Raw genomic sequence first — 17,966 nt, forward strand, 5'->3', positions numbered from 1 at the left:
ACCGAAGATATTATATGTTATGCGGTATGATGAGGGAACTCACTAAGCTTTGTGATTATAGGTTTTGGTTTTGGTTTCAGGTACCTATTCGTCGAAAGGGAAGGAGGCGGCGGTGTAGCAGCGCATCACACACACACATGGTTATCGCTTGGGTTTCTGGAATTGTACTCTGATTTTTGAGTACTTTTGATGCTACGGTTTTGAGACATGACACTACTGTTTTATGTTTTGACAGAATTTTAGCAATGTATGGATAAGTTATTTTATAAAATACTTAATTAAAAATGGAATTTTTTGCCTTGATATTTGGGATGTTACATGTTTCACTATGAAGGACCTTGGAGAAGCTGCCAATATTCTAGGGATAATGATATTGAGAAACAGGAGTAAAAGACTAATAGGACTTAGTCAAAGTACCTACTTGGATAAGCTGTTGAAACGTTTCAGAATGGAGAACTCCAAGAAAGGTGACTTACCTATCCAAAGTAATACCAAACTGAGTAAGACTCAGAGTCCGAGTATAGAAGCTGATATAGCGAAGATGAGTCAAGTACCATATGCTTCTGCAGTTGGCTCGATCATGTATACTATGACTTGTATGCGTCTTGATGTGGCCTTTGCTTTGAGCATGGTCATGAGATATCAAGGGAATCATGGTAGAACTCACTGGACTGCATTTAAGTACATTCTTAAGTACATGCGGAGGACTAAGGACTGGGTTCTTGCCGTCGGTGGGAGTGATGACTCAAGAGTGACAGGGTATTGTGATGCCGATTTTCAGACTGACAACGATACTTTGCACTCTTAGTTAGGTTCGGTGTTTACCATAAATGGGGGAGCTGTAACATGGAAAAGATCCAAGCAAGAGACTGTAGCCAATTCAATGTGTGAATCAGAGTACATTGCAGCGAGCGATGCATCGAAAGAGGCCATATGGTTGAAGAACTTCATTGGAGATCTTGGAGTTCTGACATCCATAAAGAAGCATGTGGAGATTTTTTACGATAATGAAGGGGAGGTTGCCTTAACCAAGGAACCGAGAGATCATGGTAGATCCAGACATATCGACAGAAAGCACCACTTCATAAGACATCAAGTAGAAGAAGGACACCTCGTTGTGAAGATGATATCGTCATAGGACAACCTATCAGATCCCCATACGAAGGGACTAAGTAAGGTTAGACACTTATAGCATGCAAGGGGCGTTGGGCTAACATACGATACTAGTTTTAGTGATTAGATAAATATTTGAAACTTGTAATAGCTAAACTGTAATTGACATTTGATGATTAAATAAAAGGAGTTTTATTTACATGTAAAGTTACTGTCTTGTGTCAATTATTTACTATTGTTTCACTTTTGCATGTTTTGACTTCCAGAATATTAAACAATCCACAGTCGATAATACTTTAGAAGTAGTTTGTGAGGCTAGATTGTCATGAGTTTTCTTGTAGATTGTCTAAGGTGTTAGACATAGCAAAAGTTTTCTACGCCATTCATGAGTGATCCTGAAATAAGATTTGAGTATTGGATTAAAACCCATGCTCACCTGAATCACTTCATGGAATTTATCATGAGTGATTGTGAGATGATAATGTCATATAATCTTCAAACCAAAATATATTAGTTATTGACAATGAGTTGGCTGTGCATTGATGATACGAAAATGCATCAGTAACTTGATGTTATAAAATGTATCATTGTGCATGATTTAACAAGTAGTTAGCACAAGCATATAATGTCGAAGTTTATATGTGCCTTTTATCCTAAGAGGATTTAAAGAGATATTGGGCCACTTGATGATTTGTTTTGACATATGTGTCAGGCCTAGTCAGAACTAAATCGATGTGTTCAGTTATGTTCTATGTCACACAAATCAGAAATAAGGAAACAAACTGCAGGACAATAACTATGACTATATTCCATGTATTTTTTTGCATGATATCTTGAATAATAGAGGAATACATGATCCCTTATCTAAAAAACATGTCACTGACTGGGTGAGAGTCGACATCGGATTTTGAAAGCTATGATTGCTAATTGGATCCTGAAGTTGCATTGGCAGATATAGGTATTAGACTTATCCAAGTGGGAAACTGTTGGATTAGGTGTCTAAGCCCATAACTATAATTGGGATGTACTTGACCCGATAGTAGCACAGTCCTTTTGGGTTGCCTTCACTAGTGCAATTTGATAGGGTGAACTTTTGAGAATAAGGTTATTTGTGATTTTGTAACATCTCAATTGTCAAGGATTAAAAATTTAATTTTTAAATAAGTTATTACATAAAACCATTAGTATAAGAAAAACATTCATAATAATATCTTGTGTCAAACCAAAGTGTCGGTAATCACAACATATTATCATAAAACCATATCAGAGTGTAATCCCAAAGATCTCACATGCGGAAAACATTGTGTGATGCGCTGTGATCAAGCCGGCTCCTTTCCTTTAAACACGAAGTACCTGAAACCAAAGCTGAAAACCGTAAGCATGAAGCTTAGTGAGTTCCCCCATCATACCATATACCACACAATCACAAAACATACATACTACCAGGCATTTCTGGGGTGCCCAACCTACCCGGTGCGACCATTCTGGGGTGCCGACCTACCCGTGTCAAGCCATTTTGGGGTGCTGACTACCCATGTCAACCCATTCTGGGGTGCTGACTACCCTTCAGTCTGAATGACCGAACCTCGGGGACTATTTCACCCCCTATTACTACTACTATAACATATCATAACGTAACAGATTATAAGACATATCTAGGGTGTCTGAACTACCCTTCGGTCCTAACACCGAACTCGGGGACTACTCCCCTCCTACTACCTCTAACTCATATAACAGATCATGCTAGCATATAAACATAACATCACATACTGTCAGACGTATCTGGGGTGTCTGACTACCCTCCAGTCCTAACAACCGAACTCTACTACTATCACATATAACATATCATGCTATCATATAACATATTAGGTAGTAGCAAACCTAGATGATATCACAGAGACAATCATCTATCATACGTCTCCTACTGGTGGGTCAGTATTGTGGCCTTAGACCCACCGTTACTCGAAGGTAAATCTCCTCATATTACTGAAGTCCCGAAGACACACTCCCACACTTGCTAAAGTCCCGCAGACTCGACCCCAATTGCTGGCTCACAGATTCCCGAACTAATCACGAAGTAAAACAGGCACATAAACACCTTTCACGGTGACTAGTGACAGTGAGAGGTGGCAGCAACCGGCGGCGCAAGAAAAACCCCATGAAACAGTTGTAGCAGCGACGGCAACGACGACTTGGCAGAAAGGGAGGAAGGAACACATCCGAAGGTGGCAACATACCACCACAACATCGTCAACAGCACCCTTGGCCTCGTCAACAGCACTAGCGACGGCGACGGCAGTGGTTTACGAAAACCACAGCAATAACACTCACCCGATGGCGGAACATCGAGTCCTTCACGATGGCAGAAGGTAGGAGGAGAAGAATAATAAGATACAGAGGAACGGTGGCTACGGCTCTGTCGTGCTTAATGTCCTGCGACGATTCTCGGCAGCAGGCTCGGAATCCCGGTGGTTTCGGTGGTCCATGTGGCGTTTGGATGGCGAGGCATTGGCTGCATTCGGCTGGAATCGTCGAATCGGAACACAAATTAAGGGTAGCGGTGGTGCGAAAATCATCGAGCACAACACTAGCAGCCTCGCATCTAGGTTTCCGGCAACCCACGACGATCTAATCCATTCGCGACTTCTCCGGCTGCAGGAGGGCTGGTGGAGCCGTGGAGAACGTGAGAAGGAGGGGTGACGGCTCATTCTCCCGCTAGGGTTAGGGTTATATCCGGGGGTGACAAGTTTATATACCCGATCCCCCAAACTTGTTTCCATAATGGCAATTTCAGCCCCTCTTTTTCCATTTTCTTTAAAATTAAATTCAATTAATTACTATGGAGCCACTGTCTTTATAAATATTTATAAAATGAGTCCCAAACTCACGCTTTTAACTCCCAACTTCTAAAAATGTGGCAACTAACTCCTTGAACCGAACACTCTGCATATATAATTATTTATTTTAGGCTACCATCATTCATTAACTTATTTATTTAACTAATAAATAAACGGGTATTACAACTCTCCCCAACTTAAATTAGTTTTCATCCTCAAAATCACTCTTTACTATTTCTTATATGCCAGACCACTTCTAGTAACATGATCACCATCTTTGGCTCACCCTAGCCTTCCCAGGGTAGCTGTGACCAATCTTCGTAAAGCCATAATATCATCATATATAAGAATTCATCGCAATAGGATCACATCTACTTCATCTGAATCTACTATCTCGAGATGGTCTGATTCCCCAACAGACCACTCACACTGAATCATTATCATTGAATCCAGTCCGTTCATCCATCAACATGCTACTCAACTTATGATAGCTTTAGGTTGTCACTATAAAACAGGTTCACAGACCTAATTATCTCTGCAGATCACTTATACCTGGCCAAGCCCCAGATACTCCTATTGTGAGTGACTTGTCACTCCCCAATAAACCATCTATTCTGTGAGTACTTGCAACCTGAAACACAAATACTAATACTGCCCAAACATTAAAACTGCCCGAACACTGAACTGCCTGAAGCAGTATACGGTGCTACATAGCTGCTTACCAAAGGCTACTTAGTCCTCCTGGGTCTCAATTCGCTTGGCAATCCTATGAAATACTGGGTTTACACCCGGCTGCGGAGCCAAAGGACTCACTAATTAGTCGCCTCACACGACTTTTGAACGAAATCCTTCTCTGGAACTAGTTGCCACTAGTTATCATGACACTGTGACTCTACTACTTTCTGATATAACCGATCGGGTCCATACGTCGAATCTTGTCATCTTCAAATCCAAGGCTGGAAGTGATTGCTACCTAACCAATGGTAGCCTTATCTCGCATGCCCTGAAGTAGTCTGTTGCTTCTCTGATCTCACAACTGTAGTGATGCTCCGACAGTCCTATCACTAGCTCAACTAGATCTAATCCATATGGGTAATTCTGAAATCCAATCCGTGGATTTCCTTATCCTTACTGCTACACCCGAACTGGTGGGTACTACTGTTCCTCCTGCGTCCTAACAATGCGCTCACACTATCTACTAACCTAGTGAATGTTGCGGCTACACCCGCAGTCTTACAACACTTTCCATACCATCTGACTACTAATGAATGCTATGGCTACCCCCGTAGTCTTACAACACTTTCCATACCATTTGACTACTAGTGAATGCTACGGCTACCCCTGTAGTCTTACAACACTTTCCATACCAGGTCGGACATGCACTCGACCTAACACATCACTTAACTAGAGTCCTAACCGGAACTCTGACATAGTTCCCAAAACCTGCTATCATGTGACCCCATTGTATCAGTGCCGTACCCATGCCCATGATCAAAGCGTCACAATAAACCATGAAATCATCTACACCCTCTTACAGGGTGAGAATCAGTGCCTCGCACAACTGTTGTCTGAAAGTATTGAAGGCTGCCTACTATTCAGGCCCTCAATGAAAGGCCACTGACTTCTTGGTCAGTCGGGTCAAAGGAACCGCAATCTCGGAGAAGTCCTATGTAAATCTCCGGTAGTAACCTGCTAGACCCAATAAACTCTAAATCTCAGATGGAGACCTCGAAATCTCCCACTGCATCACGACCTCTATCTTGGTCGGATTAGCTAGAATACCCTTCTGGTTGACAAGGTACCCAAGAGATTGCACCCCGTGCTACTAGAACTCATATTTGGAGAACTTTATAAAAAGTCTCTCCCCCACTTAAATTCGACTAAGTCTTCACTGCACGCAAAAATTGAAGGATTTCCAATCCTTCTCGCTTTTGAATATCCCACTGATGACAACCTGTGCTTGCCAATGCTAGCGTTTAATCACCGACTAAACCTCAAGATCTCACATCCTCAGAAATCTCGATGAGTACTCTTGATATTTGATCTAGTCTAACACCCTAATCCATCTATCATGTTGTCAATTGAAGGTATCAATCTTCACTTTGGTTTTCGAATCCTCGTTCTCATTTCCAATCTTGCACTACCACTGAACTCTAACCGAACACAGCCCATGCGGAAATACAATTCTCCTGAACATGCGATGACCAGCCACTTATGCATCTAACACCCGCGCTGACACTACCCTTTTCATGTCACCAGCTATGTCCTAGCAACGGTAGTGCCTTGAACTCCAAAGTTCATCCATAGACAATTACCGACCATACCTGAACAATGATAGAACCCCTAAACGCTGACTTCACTGTAGAACTATTACTCTAACCCTGACCCAGGATCTTCCCAAACAATACTCCTGCACAGATCTCAACAAAATCTGGAATGATAACAGTACACGCGGAACCCGCTCCGCAAGATGCATTCCTTGAGTGTTCATCAAAGAATTTTCGACTTGCAGGATGGCATATATGGTCCTTGATAACCCAAACACGAGCAGGAAACCGACCTGAGATCTAACTTATCCAAACTTACTTATAACTCCAACACGATACGTATCCCCAACATCCATCTAATAGCAATAGAAGATGACATACCCGCAACATCTGGAGGAATACTAATAAGCTTCTGCTAACATGACCAACCCCGCTACCCTGTGGTAGCCTAAACCCTCGGAGCGACAAACTCTCTTGTACACTGTCCTATACATGCTGCACTGACTCTGGCCCTGCTGGCCGTTCACCTGGTGATCACAAATCATGGGTCTCTTCCCGACACCCCTACTATACGCACCTACCACACACCTCTCTTTTCATGGTGCTCCTAAATCGATCCCACATCTGCAACTCTTGGAAATCATATCCTTCAGGGTTTGACACCCTATCACGCTCACTAGCTCGCTTGCCAATGGCTAAGCTGCAACAACTAGAACATCCTCTATCCCCAAACTAGGTCACAAACTCTTCCCTGAGGCTTCTTAGATTCTCGAAGACTCTCACTGATTCGAGTATGGATCCTGTGCTTTTAGTAGTACGGGCCCAAAACTACCTTCCACACATATCCATACTTTCCTCAACAATCCTCCCGGATCCTCCAAGTCACTTCCTCAACTGGTACACCCAAGTCTAACTGAGCCTCACTACTAACTCACTGAAATATATCCTAGGCTTCCCTACATTCCCGAACACGCCCAGTCCTTAGCTGCGGAAAGATTCCCAGTAATGTCAACTAGCTACGTCATGAATATAGCCACATGCAATAGAGATCAGATAATCCTTCAAGTAACAGACTCATCCCGATAACGGTTGGACTCAAACGAGAGCTGTGCAATAGGGTCAAATCTATCACTATGAGATTATCCAGCCTATGCCACATGTGACTTACCATATTCACATAATAGCTAACTCACATTACTAAGAGTCCAAAAAGCACAAAGCAAGCAGCATTCCGACATTGGAAAATCTAACCATCATATTCCAATCAAATCATTTTATCCTCTAATCAGGAATCTGTACATGCAATACAAAGGCTCATACAATCAGGCATAACCTAAACAGGCTATCCTATCACTGACTGATCAATACTCGCATGCAAGTCTACAAGCACATATAATAGGCATATAGGGCATCCTCCTAGATCCTTATCCCTAATCTAGCATGCAGTTCTCATAAGCATATAATATCATAACATCTCATAACATGTACGGATATCTTGGGGAAGAATTACTTGAGCTCAGCTGATTGCACGCATCACACACCTTGTTCATTTCAAAGTTCTTCTCTTTTCAATCTTCTTTTATAAAATGATTTTACTTTTGAAAATTATCATACCAAGTCCTTAGTTTGAGTTCAGACACACCCGAGAGTGTGTCCGAATCCCTCAAACCAAGGCTTTGATACTAACTTGTAGCATCCCAATTTTCAAGGCCAAAAATTTCATTTTTAAATAAGTTATTACATAAAACCATTAGTATAAAAAAACATTCATAATAATATCTTGTGTCAAACCAAAGTGTTAGTAATCAAAACATATTATCATAAAACCATTTCAGAGTGTAATCCCAAAGATCTCACATGCGGAAAACATAGTGTGATGCGCTGCGATCAAGCCGACTCCTTTCCTTTAAACACGAAGTACCTGAAACCAAAACAGAAAACCGTAAGCACGAAGCTTAGTGAGTTCCCCCATCATACCATATACCACATAATCACAAAACATACATACTTCCATGCTTTTCTGGGGTGCCCGACTTACCCGGTACGGCTATTCTGGGGTGCCAACCTACACGTGTCAAGCTATTCTCGGGTGCTAACTACACATGTCAAGCTGTTCTGGGGTGCTGACTATCCTTCGGTCCTAACGACCGAACCTCAGGGACCATTTCACCCCCTACTACTACTACAATCACATATCATAACATAACAGATTATCAGACATATCTGGGGTGTCTGAACTACCCTTCGGTCCTAACAACCGAACTCGGGGACTGCTCCCCTCCTACTACCTCTAACTCATATAACAGATCATGCTAGCATATAAACATAACATCACATACTGTCAGACGTATCTGGGGTGTCTAGCTACCCTCCGGTCCTAACAACCGAACTCTACTACTATCACATATAATATATCATGCTAGCATATATCAGGTAGTAGCAAACTTAGATGATGTCACAGAGACAATCATCTATCATACGTCTCCTACTGGTGGGCCGGCATTGTGGCCTTAGACCCACCGCTACTGGAAGGTAACTCACCTCACATTGCTGAAGTCCCGAAGACACAATCCCACACTTGTTGAAGTCCCGCAGACTTGACCCTAGCTGCTGGCTGACAGTTTCCCGAACTAATCACGAAGTAAAACACGCACACAGCCACCTTTCACGGTGACTAATGGCAGTGAGAGGTGGCAGCAACCGACGGCACACGAAAAACCGAATGAAACAGTTGTAGCGGCGGCAGCGACGAATGCTTGGCAGAAATGGATGGAGGAACACGTCCGAAGGTGGCAGCATACCGCCACAACATCGTGAACAGCACTACGACGGCGATGGCGGTGGTTTACGACCACCACAGCAACAAGACTCACCCGATGGCGGAACATTGAATCCTTCACGATAGCAGAAGGCAGGAGGAGAAGAATAAGAACATATAGAGGCACGGTGGCTGCGGCGCTGTCGTGCTTAATGTCCGGCGACGATTCTCGGCAGCAGGCTCGGTATCCCGATGGTTTCGGTGGTCCCTGTGGCATTTGGATGGCGAGGCAGCGGCAACAGTCGGCTGGACTTGTCGGATTGGAACACGAATGAAGGGTGGTGGGGTGCGAAACCCACCGAGCACAGCAATGATAGCCTCGCATCTAAGTTTCCGGCAACCCACGACGATCTAAGTCATCCGCGACTTCTCCGACTACAGGAGGGCTGGTGGAGCTGTGGAGAACGTGAGAAGGAGGGGTGACAGCTCATTCTCCCGCTAGGGTTAGGGTTAAATCCAGGGGTGACGGGTTTATATACCCCGATCCCCCAAACTTGTTTCCATAATAGCAATTTCAGCCCCTCTTTTTCCATTTTCTTTAAAATTAAATTAAATTAATTACTACGGAGCCCCGACCTTTATAAATATTTATAAAATGAGTCACAAACTCACACTTTTAACCCCCGACTTCTAAAAATGTGGCAACTAACTCCTCGAACCCAACACTCTGCATATATAATTATTTATTTTAGGCTACCATTCATTCATTAACTTATTTATTTAACTAATAAATAAATGGGTGTTACAGATTTATTAATATATTATAAGTATAATTTATTAATTGAGAAATCATATTATTTAATTAGTATTGATCAAGTATTGATTTGGAATTAATTCAATGATCAAAAGAGACTAATTAAATTTACGGGGACTAGTTAAGTAAATCAATGATTCTTATAGTGTGGGCTAAAGATGCATGGTTAATTAGGATGGGCTGAACCAACATGGATAGTCCATGGACGTTTAACACATGGACCCTAAGTAATATGAACGGTCATGGTGCATTAGGGTTTGCATGGTTGTAACCCTAGCATTAGTTACACTATAAATGCAATCCCCTAGAGCTAAAATCGGTTGCCCCATCATTCTAAGAGACTGATAATCGATTTTGAGCTAACTAGCCTATTCTCTCAAGCATCCTCTTGCATTTGGTGTCTGTGACACATTCGAGGCATGACACTTGTGGTGCTAATGTTTTCAAAGGCCAAGAACCTCAAACTACATAAGAAGTATTCATCAAACTATGAGTTTTATATTGAAAATCCTCTATTATATGCTAGTTAGGATGTATGCTTTGGAAAATTGAAAATGCATGTATAATTAGAGAAAACATGGATCCAAAGCATATAGGGTTGCATGTGCATCATAGGAGTGTTATAGTGCTTAAAACCCAATAGTTATACAGTTTTCTTATAATAACTGAAGGTGACACGTTTATCAGTGATAGTACACTGATAAATTTGGATGAAACTAACAACTACAAGGAATCCATGGCGGGCCAAGAGTCTGAAAAGTGGAAAGAGGCATTAGACAAAGAGGTTCAGTGCGTGTATGACACACAAGTTTGGAACTCGCTTAACAATGTACATGGTTGTAAGACAGTTGGGTGAAAATAGATCTTCAAGAAAAAGACTGACATGGATGGGAATATACACACTTATAAGGCACGACTGCTTGCGAAGGGCTTTACTCGAACTCCGGGAGTTCACTATGATGCCACCTTGTCACAAGTAGTGGATATTAAGTCTATAAGGGTTATTCTAATCATTGTTGCATTTCATGATTATGAAATATTGCAAATGGATGTCAAAATCGCTTTCCTGAATGAAAAGTTGGCTGAGTATGTTTACATGAGTAAGCCAGAGTGTAACATACACTTCAGTAACCTTGTTTAATTATCATGTTTCATATGATTGTTAGTTTAAAAATGAATATTATTATATATATTATATGTTGTTTTAAACGTTTAAAGTAGGTAGTTATAGTAAAATAGAATTGTAAGCATTTAATATATATATATATATATATATATATATATATATATATATATATATATATATATATATATTATTTTCGGTATGGTTTTAAGCGTTGATTTCTAACGAAATAGGTTTATAATATTTGAAGTTAAACTAAGTTTAGAATCATTTGGAATGTATTAGAGGTGATAGGGAAGTCTTATGTGATTCCGATCAAAAAGTCAACTATCGGAATTAACGAAAGTATAACGTCTAAGTTGAAAATAATTAAATCTGATTTTATTGGAAGATCTTTTCTGGGATATTTTTATTGGAAGTTGTAAATTATCTCGTTAGAAACGTACAGGCGAAAACCTCATCGAAAACGGAGTTTCGAGCGAAAAGTTATGCAATTTTTAGTGTTTAGGGGTAAAACGGGTACCCAAACCGGGTCAAACCCGACCCAACTCGGGTTTTTACCCATTGAAACACGATTTTGAGTCATTTTCCTGCCATTTTCAGTTCGTCACCATCCCTATGGGAGATTTTCACATACATGATCAATCTTGATCAAGTTTTGAAGATTAAATCAAGATTTTGAGTGTTCTTGAAGTATCAAGTCTAGTAATCAAGGTATGAACTCTTAATTTTTGGATTAACCCTTGTAATTAGTGAGTTATTAAGAGATTAGGGTTTGATCAAAGTGGGTTTACCACTGATTTAATGAAATTAGGCATGAGTTTATGTTATTAACCTATAATCTTAAATGGAAATCAAGTAACTACATGTAAACTTGAGAATTAATCATATGGTTTAAGAGTAATTAGTGAAAATTAATAATGAAACCCATGGTTTATACTTGAATTAGAATGGATTACTAAAATATTCAGTGTTATCATTGTAAAAGAAGAACTTGGTGATATTGATCATGAGGTTTGATCATGTAAAGGGTAAAATGAAATTATAAAGGGTATAATTGTCCTGTTTTTGTAAAAATCACCAAAAATTATAGAAAAATCATAAAAATGTGAGGTCAGTGGCATTAGAAAGATATAAGAGTCTATTTTGTTAATATGTATAATTTATTAGTTATTTTGACATTTAATAAGGGTAAAACAGATCTGCAAGTGACAGCTATACAAAGAACAAAAACTAAAATTTCTAAATTGAAAACAACATAACATGAGAGTAGTTGAGTAATTGCTTATGAAATTTGAAATATGAACTCCAGGGGTATAATTGAAGGTTTTAGAGGCCTGAGGATGGTGTAATTTCATCAGAAAAAGAGGAATTTTATCGCAACATTCGGTTACAGCACAGTGAGTTCAATATAGGGACAATTGTATGTTATGTGTTATATGTGCAATGTGCTTTCTTGTGTTATTGATCTAAGTGGTTATTACTTGATATTGATTTTGATGCCTTTGGCCATGTAGAGCATGACTCGTATCACTTTGGTATTGGCTTTGTGCCTTTGACCATGTAGAGCATGACTCGTATCACTTTGGTATTGGCTTCGGGCTAGGTAGGGCTGAAAGCCTATATATTCTAGCAACATGATTAAAAGGGATTGTGTTTTATGTGCCTCTTGGGCTGGAATTTATGATGCTTATGATCCTAAATTATTGTGTCTTAATTATTGTAATCCCTTGAATCTAACCGTTTATTGATTTGGAAAGTCCTTTATTTGATACACATATAAGCCTTTGTTGTCCTTTGTTTCTTTTTGTTCCTGTCATATTGTTATGTATATGGCATAGCGTTATATTGTATCTATTTTTGAACTCACTAAGTGACGCCCACTTATCCCTTTTAGTGTTTAACTATTTCAGGTGATAAGCATCCAGAGTAAACAGGCTTTGTTGGAGGACTTAGAGTAGTTGACACTACTACGTTTTTACTTGGTATACATATATGTATATGGATTATAAATTCCTGGGTAGTTATGTATTTATACAACTAGTTATGAAACTTTGTAAAAACCCTTTTAGTTGGTTTGTATCCATGCTTTTGTATTTAGACCACTAGTGTGAATTATAATTATGAATATGCATGTAGCATGTTTGGCTTTATGGTAATTTTAGTGAATGGGGTCTTACAATTATGGTATCAGAGCACTGGTTTAAGCGAACTAAATACCACGAATTGGTATTTAGACTTAAACTGTTGGAAGTTCAATATATGAACAAATTTATTGTCCGTATATGGATACAAACCATAGGAAAGACTTAAGTGGGGTGTTGGGTAATGATAAATCCTTATATTCTTACGTGTTATGTTACTCCAAATTTTTCAGAGCAATGGCTGAGCAGGAGGGTAGTCATACACCAGATGTGGGTGGAGATCTTCATCTTAATGAGGGAGATACTCCAATATCCCCTCGTGAGGAGCGACTTTTGGATAAACTTACTGGTGTTATTCGACAAACTCTCGAACAACACAAAAGGGATAGTGATAAGGGTAAAGAGAAAGCCACCGAAGAGTCTTCAAGAGAGAAAGCGAAACATCCCTCATTCAAAACTTTCAAGAGTAGTGGTGCTACAGAGTTTTCAGGTGTCCTTGATCGCATTGTTGTTCTTACCTGGATCCAGAACACAGAAAAAGTATTTCGTATCTCCCATGTGGTTAACGAAGACAAGGTTAACTATGCTTCTGCAATGCTCATTGGAGAAGCCTTAGTCTGGTGGGAAGCGACATTTGAAGCTCTTAACGAGTATGACCAGGAGAATTTATCTTGGGAGATGTTTAAAATACGCTTTCTAGGAAAATATTTTCCTCTAGATATGAGGAGAAGACTGGAGAAGGAGTTCCTCGAACTTAAGCAAGGAGGAATGACTGTGACCGAATATGAAACTCAATTCAATCAAAAGGCACGGTTTGCTGCGAAGTATATCCCGACTGAAGACGATAAAAGTCAGTTATTCATGGAAGGGTTACGGTATGAAATCCGTGATTTCGTGATCAATCGGGATATTCTATCATTCGATAAAGCTGTTGAGTATGCCCGAAAGCGCGAGCATGACTTAGAGATACGTGGTGCCACTCTTTCTGTCCCGAAGCATCCACGTGTTGATCGAACTGTTTCTGTTTCAACTAATCCATTGGGTCGATCTGCTCAATCTGATCTTAGCACAAAAGTACAATCTCAGAGCGCCTTTCGTGGTCGCGGTCGGCCACAATCTTTTTCTCTTCAGTCGAGAGCTCCACCACCATGCCAGAAATGTGGAAAGAGCCACCAAGGTCAATGCAGGGTAGGAAAAGGACCAGTGATTTGCTATGGATGCGGAGAAACAGGTCATATGAAGCCCGTTTGCCCGATGAGGAATGTTACATGTTATGCTTGCGGTGTTACTGGTCACAGAAAGCGTTTCTGCCCTACTCTTACCAGCCAAATGGTGAGAAGTCAAGCTTCCGTTCAACAACCAGTGGGTACTTCAACCCAAAAGGAGGATGTGCCAAAGGCTAAAGGCCGTGCATTCCAGATTACCCCAGAGGAGGCACGCGAGGACCCGAATGTTGTGACTGGTACATTTCTCGTCAATTCTAGACCTGCTCACATCTTATTTGATTCTGGTGCCTCAGATTCTTTTGTGTCTCGTGAATTTGCGCGTTCTTTTCAAATTGCTTGTTATGCACTCGCCCAACCATTTCATGTAGATACCGCGGGAAGTGTATCATTACTTGTTGATAAAGTCTATAGAGATTGTGTCATAGAAATTGAAGGTTATAATTTTCTTGCCAATTTGATTCCTATCTCCCTACCCAACTTTGATATCATTCTCGGCATGGACTGGTTGTCAAAGAACCGTGCAGAACTCTTGTGCTATGAAAAGATAGTACGCATTCCTATTGAAGGGGAGAATCCTATTTATGTCTATGGTGAACAAAGAATCTTCAAAATAATCTCTTTCCTTAAAGCTCGTAAATTCATATCGAAGGGGTGTTCTATCTATCTGGCCTACTCAGTTGATGTCTCAAAAGAGGAGAAGAAAACGGTAAATGATGTTCATGTTGTTAACGAATATCCTGATGTTTTCCCTAATGACTTGCCTGGCCTTCCTCCGGATAGGCAAGTAGAATTCCGAATTGACCTTGTGCCTGGTGCTGCTCCGATTGCAAAGACTCCTTATCGTCTCGCGCCAACAGAGATGAAAGAAATGATGATCCAACTGCAGGAATTACTTGACAAAGGCTTTATCCGACCGAGTACTTCTCCCTGGGGTGCTCCTGTATTGTTTGTCAAGAAGAAGGACGGATCGATGCGGATGTGCATTGATTGTCGTGAGCTGAATAAGGTGACTATCAAAAACAAGTACCCACTACCTCGCATTGATGATTTATTTGATCAACTTCAGGGTGTTAGCTATTTCTCGAAGATTGATTTGAGATCTGGATATCATCAGTTGAAAGTTCACGAGCAGGATGTACCGAAGACTGCTTTTCGTACTCGATATGGGCATTATGAATTCCTTGTTATGCCGTTTGGTTTAACAAATGCTCCTGCTGTATTCATGGATATGATGAATCGGGTATGTCGCCCAATGCTCGATAAATCAGTCATCGTATTCATTGACGATATTCTAATCTATTCCAAGTCTGAAGCTGATCATGCCATTCATATTCGTGCGGTATTAGAACTTCTTCGAAAGGAGAAACTATATGCTAAATTCTCGAAATGTGAATTCTGGCTTCGCCAAGTTCAATTTCTTGGCCATGTTATTTCTAGTGATGGTGTATCTGTAGATCCTATCAAAATCGAAGCCATTCAAAATTGGGAAGTGCCCCGTAATGCTTCCGAAATTCGTAGTTTCTTGGGTCTCGCGGGATATTACCGGAGATTCATTAAAGACTTTTCTCGTATAGCCGTACCGCTCACGAGTCTTACAAGGAAGGAAGTAAAGTTTGAATGGGGTGAAGCCCAAGAAAAAGCTTTCTCAACTCTAAAAGATCTTTTGACTCATGCTCCAATCTTATCACTCCCAGAAGGTGATGATGATTTCTCCGTATACAGCGATGCTTCAAGATTGGGACTCGGTTGTGTGTTGATGCAACATGGCAAAGTGATAGCCTATGCCTCAAGACAACTGAAAGATTATGAAAAGAATTATCCCACTCATGATCTCGAACTCGCTGCAGTGGTATTTTCCCTAAAACTTTGGAGGCATTATCTTTTTGGTACAAAATGCCAATTATTTACTGACCACAAAAGTCTCAAGTACATATTCAGTCAGCAAACTTTGAATATGAGACAACAACGAGCCATGGAGTTGATCAAAGATTATGACTGTGAAATCCTATATCATCCTGGAAAAGCCAATGTAGTTGCCGATGCACTTAGCAGAAAAATTTATCGTAATAGTATGTGTTATGCTATTACTCATACCACAGTAAAATTCACTATTCTAGATGAACTAAAGAAATGGCAAGAAGAGGCCCTAAAGCCAGAAAATGTGATGAAAGAAGGGATGATACATTATAATGATGCTTTACTTGATGATCCGCGAGGATTAAAAGTATTCAAGAATCGGCTATGGATTCCAAAGATTGGTGGATTAAGACAGAAGATTTTAGATGAAGCCCATAAATCTAAACTTTCAATACATCCTGGTACAAGTAAAATGTACTATGATGTAAGAGCTGATTATTGGTGGCCTGGATTAAAGAGAGACATTGGAAGATATGTACAGGAATGCTTAGTATGCTTACAAGTCAAAGCAGAGCACCAAAAGCCTTATGGAGCCCCAGAAAGTCTTAGTGTTCCTGTATGGAAATGGGAAGAACTGTCCATGGATTTTATTACCAAATTGCCAAAGACTGCTAGACAACATGATAGCATTTGGATAATTGTCGATCGCCTGACTAAAAGCGCTCATTTTCTTGCCATGCGTGAAACGGCTCCAATGGAGAAATACGCACAAGTATACTTGGATGAAATTGTTGCAAGACACGGTGTGCCATTAAAGATCATTTCCGATCGTGATACTCGCTTCACTTCTCACTTTTGGGCAAGTATGCAACGTGAAATGGGATCTCGAGTTGCTCTCAGCACAGCTTATCATCCCCAGACAGATGGTCAGACAGAGAGAACAATCCAAACCGTAGAAGATATGCTTCGTGCATGTGTGTTGGAGTTCGGTGGTAACTGGGATAAATACTTACCTCTTGTTGAATTTTCGTATAATAACAGTTACCACGCTTCAATCAAAATGCCACCATATGAAGCATTATATGGTCGAAAATGTCGTACACCATTGTGTTGGCGAGACATAGGACAAAAGATCCTTGGAGGCCCTGAAATGATTCAAGACACCACCGAAAAGATTCAAATTGTACGAGAAAGAATGAAAGCGGCCCAGGATCGACAGAAGTCCTATACAGAAAAGAGGAGACGACCCATAGAATTCCAGGTGGGTGATTTCGTAATGCTAAAAGTATCCCCGTGGAAAGGAATTATGCGATTTGGGAAGAAAGGAAAACTAAGTCCTAGATTTGTTGGTCCTTTCAAAATCATCCAGAGAGTTGGTAAACAAGCATACCGCTTGGAATTGCCGGAAGATTTGGTAGGTATTCATGATGTGTTTCATGTGAGCTATCTACGCAAATGCTTGAGCATCTATGATGAGACATTTCCATTATCCGAGGTGAAATTGGATAATAAGTTAAGATATGTAGAAGAACCTGAAGAGATTATAAATGAGAGAACGGTTGATCTGCGTAATAAAGAAGTGGAGTTAGTGCTTGTCAAGTGGAAACATCATCGAGGCCCAAATTATACTTGGGAAAATAAGAATGACATAAGAGAAAAATATCCCCGCTTGTTTAAATCGTCGTGATTTCGGGGACGAAATCCTCAAAAGGAGGAGGTATTTGTAACATACACTTCAGTAACCTTGTTTAATTATCATGTTTCATATGATTGTTAGTTTAAAAATGAATATTATTATATATATTATATGTTGTTTTAAACGTTTAA

General features: G+C 40.3%; 1 long non-coding RNA gene across 1 annotated transcript; it reads left to right on the forward strand.

Moving 5' to 3' along the window:
- Positions 1 to 11,514: 11,514 nt before the first annotated feature.
- Positions 11,515 to 13,009, forward strand: LOC145045573 (uncharacterized). The gene is made up of 3 exons (XR_013681852.1): positions 11,515 to 11,626; positions 12,225 to 12,312; positions 12,826 to 13,009. It is a non-coding gene; the product is annotated as an uncharacterized LOC145045573 (long non-coding RNA).
- Positions 13,010 to 17,966: the final 4,957 nt, after the last annotated feature.

The sequence above is a fragment of the Lactuca saligna genome, chromosome 5 (assembly GCF_052625555.1).
Source record: "Lactuca saligna cultivar CGN05327 chromosome 5, ASM5262555v1, whole genome shotgun sequence".
NCBI classification, from domain to species: domain Eukaryota; kingdom Viridiplantae; phylum Streptophyta; class Magnoliopsida; order Asterales; family Asteraceae; genus Lactuca; species Lactuca saligna.